The 11237-nt window shown below is 52.8% G+C and overlaps 1 protein-coding gene across 5 annotated transcripts in view; it reads left to right on the top strand.

Annotated features, from left to right (window-relative positions):
* DLGAP4 (DLG associated protein 4) overlaps positions 1-11237 on the top strand; it is a 132456-nt gene that overhangs the window by 74223 nt on the left and 46996 nt on the right. The gene's annotated exons all lie outside the window — the stretch shown is intronic.

The following is an 11237-nucleotide window of genomic DNA, read 5'->3' as shown; positions in this document are numbered from 1 at the left end:
CTGGGTGGGTGGGGCCAGGCTGCCTGGCAGTGGTGGGAGTGTGGGGCCTTCATGCCCTGAGGCTTCTGCTTTAGTTGCTTGAGTGTTTGTGAGGGGGGTGCCACTAGCTGGACACCCCTGCCGGCTTGGCCCTGCATGGCCTGGCACTTTGTGATCGCATGTGGGCAGGCCTGGGCTATTTTGGAGCCTGCAGGATGTGATATCACTTGGGCGTTTATGTAGCCTGGCTTGGGGGTGGGGTGGGGGCTGTGTTCTTGCCAGCTTGAGTATTGCCATTTACAGGGGGTCAGCGTCCTAGGCAGCTGGACCATGGGGCCTGGGGCCAGCATCTTGCAGGCCACCCAAGTGGGCAGCTGAGCAAGGTTCAGGGCTACCTTAGATATGCTGGGAATCTTGATTCAGGTTGAAGATGGGTGAGAGGTTCTTAATCTGACCACCTTTGAGTTCGGGTTAGAAGTTTGGAGTCTGAGACCCCTGGGGTTTGGCCACCTTACAGCTGTGTGACCTTGAATGAGACGCCACCACCCCCAAACTCAGTTTCCCTATCTGTAAAGAAAGGATGTCTGCCAACCTCCCCGGGTTGTTGGGAGCATATAGATAGAAACGCATGTGCAGGGTCAGTCTTCCTAAGTATCAGAGAAGGAAAGTCGCATGTCCTATGTCCTCAGCTAGCAGAGCTGGGACAGAGATCCCCCAGCCTGGCCCTGAACCCTCCGCTCCACTGCCCCTGGCTGTTCAGGAATACAGCTCATCCTTTCAATAGAGCTCAGACTCACTGCCCCTTATTTAGGACTCAAGTCCTGCTTTCTCTTTGCCAGTTTCAAAGATAGGCAGGTGTGCCCAGGGATGTGCGTGTGCGCGTGCCCACGCACACGCGCGAGGGAGAGGGAGCAAGCGTGAGTGCGCTGGGAGCCCATTGGATTGTCCATCTTGTCTTTTTAAGGCAGGTCCTGCCCGGCCAGTGGCATTTAGGAATAAAGTCACTTTGTAGTTGTCAGCCTAGTTGGTTTTCCTGCTTCCCTTTAGAGTCGGTGAACAAAGGCCCCAGCTGAGGGAGGCTCCTCCGACAGCTGAAGTCTTGCTGTCAGGGAGCCCAGGATTTCCTAGGACTTTGGGGCAGGAATTGAGATCAGCTGTTGTAGCCTCCTTGTCTTATAGATGAGACTTGAGGCCCGGAGAAGGACAGGGACCCGCAGAGCAAGCCAGGACTGCTGGGTGCTGCCCCATGGCACTGTCTCTGAAGAGATCACTCTCAGGCTGGTGTTACCCGCCCACTGGTGGGTAATGACAGTCTCTTAACGCCCATTGACCTTTTACTGTGTGCCTTGAGCGTCACACATTACGTGAACTAGTTGGTGGGGGTGGGGAGAGGGAACTTGGTTCCTTGTCTGGATGTGAGCGTGGGTCAGGGTTCTGGTTTCCACCTTCTCATCTGCTCTTGGAGACGAGAACTCCCCGCGCTTCAGTGAGTTCACTTGTAAAATGAGAACAAGAATCCTTGCCCTAAGCATAGGATCCTTAAAGAAATGCTACAGGGCAGATGCCGAGGTTGCTGTGAGGTTTCAGCCAAGTGTTCAAAATCAAACTGATTGCCATCAAGCCCATTCTGACTCAATGACCCTGTAGGACAGAGTAGAATTGCTCCCTGGGGTGTCCAAGACTAAATCTTTACAGAAGCAGGCAGCCTTATCTTAGGAAGAGCAGCCAGTGGGTTTGAACCACTGACCTTCTGGTTAAATCCATGTACCATGGCTCCTCCTCTTTCTCTCACGGGGTTTCAATTTTTCCATCTGAAAAATGACAGAGTTGGTCTCTTGGGTAGCTCCACTTTCTAAGGTAACTAAAAGGTCACCTGTTTGCACCTGAGTCTCATCTTCCTAGTTAAAGATGTGCTTAATCACAGACAAAGGAGCGGTGCTCATGACCTGCGCTGGCACGTTGTAGGAGACAGGTCCTGTCTGGGCAAAGGGTCAGAAAGGCTGCCAGGAGGAAGGGGCAGTGTGTGAGCTGGACTGGGATGGCTTTGTAGATTGGGACCAGCAGAAGGGAAGGGATGATTTAAAGGCCCGTCTAGGCTAAGGGAAGCATATGAGCAAAGACAGGCCAGGAACCACAAATAAACCAACTTGGGTGGAAGAAGAGTAGCTGAAGGTGGGGTTGAAGGCATCTGCTGCAGCCATGTCTTGGAGGGCTGGCTTCAGCTGCCAAGTGGAGTAGCCTGAATTAGGGAAATGCTACTACCCAGCGTTCCACACAAGAAAGACCTGGTGATCTGCTTCCGTAAGATTAATGCCAGCCTAAACCTGTTGTCGTCCAGTCGATTCTGACCCTTAATGATATGACAGGACAGAGTCGGATTGTCCTCGAAGTATCAGTTAGCAATGGAGCGCTTTACCACTATGCCTCAGGACTGCTCTTTGTAAAGACTTCAGCCTGGAAAACCCTGTGGGGCAGTTCTGCTCCATCGCCTTTGGTCACTGAGGTAGAATAGAATGGACGCATCTAACAACAGTGCCTTTTGCAGAGAAGAGCGACCCCATGGAGCCGGTCTCTGGAGTCCACCTAGAACTGGGTGAAGTGGGAGAGGTGGGGGTGGGGAGCAGGTTCGGGGTTGAGGGGGAAGCATTGCTGAGGAGTCTGAATGGGGCAGGGGGCGGTAGCGGGGAAGGGGGTTGCGCGCTGTGGAGGGCATCTGTTGGGCCAGCTCCTGGCCAGGCCTGGAAATGATAAGGCCTGGCTTACCCCTTCCACCATGCATGTTCTGCTACCGACCCAGCTACCACGCTAGGCTGCCTGTTGGAAGCCAAGGAAAAATGTGTGTGCAGACTTCTGTGGTCTTCTACAAAAGCTTGAAATCTGTGCAGTTCAGGGACTCTACCATCTTAGGAAATAGACCGTATGAGAACCCAAGAAACCAAGACCGTGACTCTGCATCCTACTGACCTCTGGCCCCTCGGACCTTTCTGTGATTTCAGTTCACCAAGGTTCTACTGAGCCCTTACCGTTTGCCAGGTGGGCAAACAATGGGGATCAGAGGTGAACAAGGCCTGTAGGGTTTGCATCTGTTGAAAATCACAAGAGCTTTCCATTTCAGAGAATCGAAAACCAAGATTGCCTATCTGAGAAACTTGGCTGGTCACAGCTCATCTCTCGTTAAGCCAAAACACCAAACCACTGCCATAGTCGATTCTGATTCACAATGACCCTATAGGACAGAGTAGAAATTCCCCCTCTGGTTTCTGAGACTTTTAAATCTTTACCAGAAAAGACAGCCTTATCTTTCTCCCACAGAGTGGCTGGTGGTTTTGAACCACCCAATGCCTCACCCACTTTGTCCCCAGGGCTCCTTCAGCACTCTGGTGGGGTAAAAACAGCAAAGGCTTGGTTTTACTAAACCTTAAGAGTAGAGTGTGTGGGTGTTAGAGCCACCTGGTTTTAATTGGTTGGCATCACTCAATGCCTGTGTAATCTTGGGCAGATTGCTGTCTTTGAGCTTCAGTTTTTCCTTCCCCTAGAAACTCAAGATAATCACCTTTACGCTGTAGGATTGAGGGGATTAAATGAGATTATATGTGTATGTACATACATATGGATGTACGGGTAACTGATAAATGTGAACTCCTTTCCCCTCCTAGTAATATCTGGGTCACTTTTCTCTCTGTGGGAACAAGACAGGGCCTAGCCTCTGCCCACCCCGTCTTGGCTGGAGTTCAGGTAACAGGGAAAGCACCTTTGGGCTGGTCTGATAAATAATAGGCATAATCCTCCCCATCTCGAGAGCTGTGTGAGGCATTGTGGAACCTGCCAGCCTCTGTCCTGACCATTGTTGCTCACAACGGTCCCAGAAGGAAGTCAGAAGCCCGTGGAGTTCTCCTCAGTTCATGGGGTGAGTGAAGAATGGGGGCCCAGAGAGGCACAAGGCCTTGCTCGGAGTCCCACAGCAAGGCAGTGTTGGTGTGGGGGGTTTAGAGCACAGGCGCTTGATTTGTCGTTGTCCCCCAGGCCCACAGCTTTTAACTCCCAAGTGCACTGCTTCATCTGCCTATTAGCCCACTCCTCACACTGCCTTCTCGGGCCTGCCATCTGTTCTGCAAGGAAGGATTGCTGACATTTTCCCAGCTTCTGAGCTCATCACACAGCTAAACTGGGCTAGCTTGGGCCTGAGTGGGGACTAAGCCATCCCCTCCCCTGGCTCTCTCATTCTGAGCAGCCAGGACACATGACTCCCAAGACCTGCTGGGTGTAGGCACTAGGCTCTGTGGTTTGGTGATGCCCTCTTCCCTCCAAGGCCCACACTGTTAAATGCTGCCACCTCCATGAAGTCTGACTGCTGGCTCTGGAGTCAGACTTTATTGAGCCCCAGATGGCAGCTTGCTGAAAGTATGTTCTTGGTGGTCACTTTACTTCTCTGTCCCTAAAGCTCCTCATCTGTCCCGTTCAGGTTCCTGAGCTGCCCCCTGAAAGAGTCACTCTGGTAGGTCTGGAGGCAGGAATCAACATTTAAAAGGACCCTGGTTTTGAGAGCTGCCCTCTGGGAAAAGCTGGTGTCCTGGGTTCGTGGTCTAGCTTGGCTTATCCCTGCCGTGTGACCATGGGTTGCCCAATTACCTGAACCTCCGTCACCTTCCGTATTACCTTGGAATGGAAAGACCCACTTCACAGGAAGTGATAGTGTCACCTTTGTTTCAGGCAGCAGCCTTGGTGGTGTAGTGGCTTAGGAGTTGGACTGCTACGAGCAGGATTGGCAGTTCAAGCCTACCAGCTCATCTGCAGAGAAAAGATGAGGCTTTCTGCTCCCATACTGATTTATAGCCTTGGAAACACACAGGGGCAGTTCTCCCCTGCACTATAGGTTCACTATGAGTCAGAAATTACTTGATGGCAGTGTGATTGTTTTGAGTTTTGTGTCAGACGGGATAGCTTGTTTGCAAAAGCTGGCCACCCCAGCCCCGCCCAGCCCTGGCAGCATCTGTCAGACCTGGCTAGGACGAGGGCTGTGGAATTGAGCACCTGAGCAGAATGAAATCTAGTCATCGAGCAGAATTGAATGGAGGTGGTGAGGTGTGTGGGGCCAGATTTCCAGCCCTGACTACAGCTGCCCCGCCTCCAGTTGGTCCTTCCTGGTGTAGTCCCCTGCTGAGAATAATTCTTTTTGTTTTCTACTAGAGACAGACTAAATTTTACCAGGTACCCAGATCCTAGCAGTGATTCTGGTGCATACAAAAGGCTTGGTTACAATGTAGATTCAGATTTGGTACATCTTGCGGAAATGAAAACCAGCTTCAAGGCCCTCTCCTCATGCAGCCTTGTCAGAATCAGCTGGAGCCACAGCTGCCTTCAGGACAGCCCCAATCCAAACTCCACAGCGGAGATTCTTGTTTCTGTGTCACAGTAAGGAAGCTGACGCAGTAGGGGGTGGGCTGGGGTGGCTGGACTTAGAATCTGAGAGCAAGACCCTGCCAGCGCCAAACTAGAGCCTTAGCCCTGGCCCTCCACCAAGGCCTCCCCCAATCCGCCCCTCACGGGATAGGACCACCAACTGCCTGCTGATAGAGAAGTGAGCCATTGCCTCAAAGGACAAGTGCAAAAGAAGGCATCCCAAGGGGTTGGAGCTAGAACTGGGTTCGGCCTGGAACAGAATGGGGCTTGAAAAGCACTTTCAGCCCGAGGTTCCTGCCCCGCCAACCCTGCCTTCCCCTTCACACCCCCACTCTGAGCCAGGCTTCTGAGGATGGAGAGGAGCAGACGGGGCTGCTGGCCCTGGGCACGTATGGTCTGACAGGGAGACAAGGCTACAATTATGAGAGACTGCATGACTGTGTAATTAAGTGTCTACTGAGGGAAGGCTTTGTCTGTGAAGAAAGACTCCGGAGCCAGAGGAAAGGGAAGCCCTCTTGAGGGGGGCCTGGGCTCTTCCAGGCAGAGGGTGGGGCTGTAGCTCTCAGGATGGTGTGTGCAAAGACAGTGTGGTGGTGGGGGTGGGGCAGCAGGTAAGCAAGCATTTAGGGACACACCAAGGAGGTGAGTTTTGCTGATGCAGCAGACTCTAGATGGAAAGGAGGGAAGGGGCCAGAAAGTTGCAACCGGTGTTGGACACCAGCTGAAAAGCTGAGGCTTTGGGGAGCCATGGAAGATTCCAGAGCAGGGAATTTTACCAGTTGAGGAATTGGGCCAGTGAGTTAGAGTGAATAAGAATGACGACAGGGAGGAGGCTTTGCAAGCATCCAGATGAGAGAAGAGGGCGAGGTTGGGGCGGGCCCGTGGGAATGGGAAGGGCAGTTGGAGAGTGCTGTCCTTCCGGAGGAGAGCATCCTAGCATGCCAGCCGAAGTCGCCCAGCCCGTGAGGGGGCTGAATGGAGCAAAGAGAAAGATTTGGCTGTCACTGGCTTGGGGGTAGGAAGTAACAGTCTGAACACATTCTCTATACACCTGCTCTGTCCAGGCTCTGTGCCTGGCTTCTACAGGCACCCTCATGAAATCCTCACATCAAGTCCCAGGCAGGTAGCCTTACCATCCCCATTTTACAGATAAGGCCAAATGTGGCGCAGGTCCAAGGCCGACTGACTCCAAACCCTGCCTCTTCCCACAGTTCAGTTCTGCTTGGAAAGGGAACAGTTGGTCTCAGGGCACACAGAGGCAGTCCTCAGTTCATGCCCCACCCCACCCCCCAACACACAGACACACACCTGCTTTGGAAGCTTGGTGTTGGTTACCAGCTAGCACTGAGGGTGAGGGAGAGTCAGGGAGGAGCCTGCATAGCAGCGTTTGTATGTCGCACCGGGAGACAGCTCCAAAAGTGTGTATCCCATTCAGCAGTGCTGGGGGCCATGGTGGGACCCACTGGCATCCTCAGCCAGCTTGCACCATCGAGGGTGTCCTGGCCCACCTGAGGAGTCCACCGCCTAGAGGCAGGAAGGAACTTGTGTCCCAACCTGTCTAACACGAGAGAACCTGGTGATGAGCCTGGTTCCAATTTTCCAGGCTGCAATCAGGAATTGGCACTTACCGAGTAATTGCTGTGGAAAGTGACAGTGGCGGTTCCGGGGGTATAGAAAGAGGCTGATGGCTTGGCCAAGGGCACCCATCCTGTCATTCTCCCCTCCCCTCTGTGCAGCACCACCTTGATCATGAGGCGGGGCACCCACACATCGGACACCTCCTCCTGCTCCCTTCACCTCCTCCCCTCCCTCTACTCCACTATCACCCTCAGGGCCCCATTTGCCAGTGTCGTCCTTTGGCAAATATTCTCAGTGCCCAGCTGTGTGCAATGTACTTACAGTGGTAACCATAGCCATGTGTGTCACATTGGAATCTGGACAAAGGTTTTGATGAGGAACTTTTGTGCTTCCTTAAAATAGAGACCTCCTGAGAAAATATACTTTGGACATGGGAACAAGCAGTGGACTAGAGTGACCTGTGTATCCGCTTCAGTTGTAACTCATTTGATCACTGCTTTACAGTTTTCTAACCGCTTTCCCGCAGATCTGCTCATTCTTGGGTATGTTCCTTCCTCCTGGTTTAGCCTGGTCTGATTAGCAAAGCGCTCTCGCCCAACTTCTCTCCACGGACCCTTATCTAACCCTAGGAGGCAATTTCTGTTCTTGTCATCCTCATTTTCCAGAAGAGGAAACTGAGATTCGGCCGTAGAAAGCAACTTGGCCAAGGGCACTCTGGGATTCAGTGGCTGAGCTGTTCATCTAGCCACCCAACCAAAAACAAACGTACTGCCCTCAAGTCAATTCCGACTCATAGCCACCAGACAGGACAAGAAACAACTGCCCCTGGGAGTTTCTGAGACTGTAACTCTTTAGGGAAGTGGAAAACCCCATCTTTCTCCCTTGGAGCAGCTGGTGATTTTGAACTGCCGACCTTGGTGGATTTCGGCCCAATGTGTAACCGCTATGCCACCAGGGCTCCGTGCATCTATTCAGTCGGTGTTTTAAGGCCTGCCAGGCAGTGAACTAGCCTTGAAGACACAGTGGCAGTCAGAGCAGACTCCATTTCTGTCCTCCCAGAGCCCACAGCCTCATCTAGCCAGGTCCACCAGGGCACCTGCCCTCCATCCTGGACTCTTCTTGTTGCAGACATTTAGAGTTTGGGCGGTGGCATAAGATCTACCGTCCTAAGAACTGGTGATCTATGAGCCCCTTGCCTAGCGCATCATGGTAAAGCAAGCCAAGGCAACCAGTCTGAAAACAGTTATTTCAGAAGCAGCAGAAAGGTCTCCAGTAATAACTTAATTATTAACAAGAAGGTGAGGGAGGATGTCTCAGCAGAAGGCCATATGTTCCTACTCCCCAGAGACAGTCACCCCCAGGCTGCTGTACCTTCGAACCAGGCCTGAATTTTCTGGCGCCTCCAAATATTTGATTACAGTCCTCACAGCTGTAAACTCCATGGCCATGTGCTGAGCTGGGGACCTTTCTTGCCTCCTTTAATATTAAATGAGAGGCAATAAAGGCAGATCTTGGATGTCAGGGCTGAAAACGACTGTAGCTCAGATCCCTCACTTCCCACAAGTGAAAACCAACCTCCGAGGGGAAAGGACGGGACTCGTCAGGGATCACATTTTGAGAGCGCCCTTCCCCTTGCCCATCCTACCAGCTTGACTTAATTTCCCCATTCTTCCTGGTAGGAACCCCCTCCTCCCAGTTGTTCACCCTTCAACTCACCGTCATTGCACTGATTCCAACTCATAGCAACTCTGCAGGACAGGGTAGGACGGCCCCTTTCGGTTTCTATGGCTATCACCCTTTGCAGGAGTAGAAAGCCCATCTTTCTCTTTCACCCTTCAAAGCCTTCTTTAAATCCTCCCTGAGCCCCAAGGTCACACTGGTCCTTCCTAGAATCATCCTGCCCCACCCAGACCTCAAAATCCAGGCACTGGAATCGTGCCTCCTGCAATCTAAGGAGAAGCTGGGGGTGGGGGGTGGGGGTGGTGTGGTGTGTGTGTGTGTGTGTGTGTGTGTGTGATTTTTGCATGCAAAAGTTACGTTTTTATTGACAAGGCAAAACATGTAGTTAAAACTGTCAGACTTTGTTAAAAAGAACCCAGTGAAAATGTAGTTCCGTTACCTGCCTAGTCTCTCGATGCTCCACGAACACATAGGCAGCGATGCCTGAACAAGGGGACTTGGTGGAGTCATGCTGAAAGTGCTCGGCTGCTAACCAAAAGGCCAGCCCTTCAAACCTCGAGGGGCCAATGATGAGGCAGTCTGCTTCCGCAAGGATTACAGTCTTGGAATTTCAGTTTGGGGCAGTTCTCCTCTGCCCTGTAGCTTCGTGTTGAGTTGAGTTGCAATCAAATCAGCAACAATGGGGTTTTTGTTTGGTTGGTTTTTGTTTTTTTTTTATTTTTTTTATTTCAGGGACATCTCCTGTTTCACAGAAGGGTGGTATATTGCCCACACGTGGTTCTGCACCTTGCCTCTTTCACGCAGGTCTCTGCTGTGGGTTAGTCTCCAGAGGCCACTCGATCCAGGTGTTGTTGCTGCGGGCAGTGCTGCGGTGCACACTCCCTTGGTACACGCTGGGACACACAGCTCTGCCTGTGAGCTTGTCTCTGTGGAGCAGGTCTAGCAAGTGGCGTGGCTGCTTCTGCTTTCGCACTTCAGACATCCTTCCCTTTGGATTGAGAATGTGTGTTTTGAAAAAGCTCCTCTTCCCCCAGGCCCTGGCTTCTGATACAGTTCCTTGGTTAAGATGGGACAAAACCAGGGAGGGCAGGGGCCTGGCCAGTGTCACTTAGCAGTCCCCAGCCAAGGAGTCCCGTGCAATGAGTGAAAGGAAGCCCTGGGCTGGAGGTTGACCCAGTGGAACCAGAGTTGGGGGAGGGGACTTTGCCCCTGCTTTCTCCGTACCTGTTTGTGACTTGGTCTCCAAGGAGAAATGCCCCCGCCCCCATGCCAAGTCCTCTTCAGTGAGCCCCTTTGCTGTGTGTTGCCCCTGCTTGGCAACACTGGGCCAGTGAGCTCATTCACCCAGCAAATATTTACTGAGCTGAGTCCCTGCCCACCTCGAAGCCTCCATTTCCCTCATTTCCAAGGTGGGGAACATCATCCCGCTTTTCTGATATTGAGATAGTAGGAAGCCAGCCAGTTAGGAAATCGGGGGCGGGGGGGTGGGTAGCTTGACTCCGCCAGGCACCTGGGACCCCAGAGAGAGCGAGACCAAAGTCCGGCCCAGTCCTGGTGGGCTGCTGTCTGGCTTAGCACATGGCCTCCTACCCCCTGCAAGGGCTGGGGCTTTTAGACCAACTGTTGGTGGGTGCCCTCTCTTACTGTGCCAGGCAAGGTCAGGCTTGTGCTGAAGGCTTGCTAAATTTCCTCTGCCTCAGGTTCCCAGGGCCTGCCAGGGTGAGGGAGTTAGAAAGACATGTGAGGACACCAGAGGGGCTCTGTATTGCTGCTGCCTCACCCTCCAGGAACGTTCTTTAGGACACCCCCCCCCCCATGGGCCACTCCTGCAGCTCCTTTTTCACACCTGGTGGCTGCAGAGATACTGGGTGGAGGGAAGGGAGGGGTAAGGTGTTTTTTGTTTGGTTTTAGTTTAAAATGATATTTGAGTAACTAGCCTAGTTCCTCCCTCTATTTTGTTTGCTGGGAAAACAAAACTGGACAAGGTGAGAGCTGATTCCCACATTTCAGATCAAGCTAGATGGCCAGTCCCCCTTTACCCCCAGCCAGTAACTGGCTGTCTCCCAGCATCCCAGGCTTCTTTAGTTTCATTTTGGGGTTAAAAACCAAAGTGAAAGGAAAAGGTGAAGCAGGAAGCAGCTCCTTCAGGGCCCGCCTGTGTAGCTGGGGTGGGTGGGGGAAGAGAGCCTTCAACGTGTGCCAGCAGCACTAGGAGAGTGAGCCTGGGCTACCCACTCCCATCCTTGTTCTGGAGGCCCCCTCAGGGTTCAGCCGCAGGGAGGTGCCAGGCTGTAGACAGGCGGTGGCCGTGGCAGGCTGTCTGGGAGAGACGGCCAGTCCAACGGGTTCCCTGATGAAGTCACCCTCACCTGGGTGTGGTTCCAACCTGGCCCCCAGGTGGGAAGCTGCTGCCTTTTAAACTCCAGCCCTTCCAGGGCAGGGCTCAGCTGGAGCTAGGTCTGTGTTGGCTCGGAAGGAAATCCTGCCCTTCCAAATCCAGCTGTCACAACAGTTCCATCCCCTCAGAAGGTAAGCACAAATGCCCTGAGACTTTAACTTTCTGTGGTCGTGGGCCATCGCTCAGCTTCCTGTGAGTTCTC

This window comes from Echinops telfairi, unplaced genomic scaffold, assembly GCF_000313985.2.
Source record: "Echinops telfairi isolate 266 unplaced genomic scaffold, ASM31398v2 ScPeMD7_5592;HRSCAF=6446, whole genome shotgun sequence".
In the NCBI taxonomy this organism is placed as follows: Eukaryota; Metazoa; Chordata; class Mammalia; order Afrosoricida; family Tenrecidae; genus Echinops; species Echinops telfairi.
This window is presented reverse-complemented; position numbering and strand designations above follow the sequence as displayed.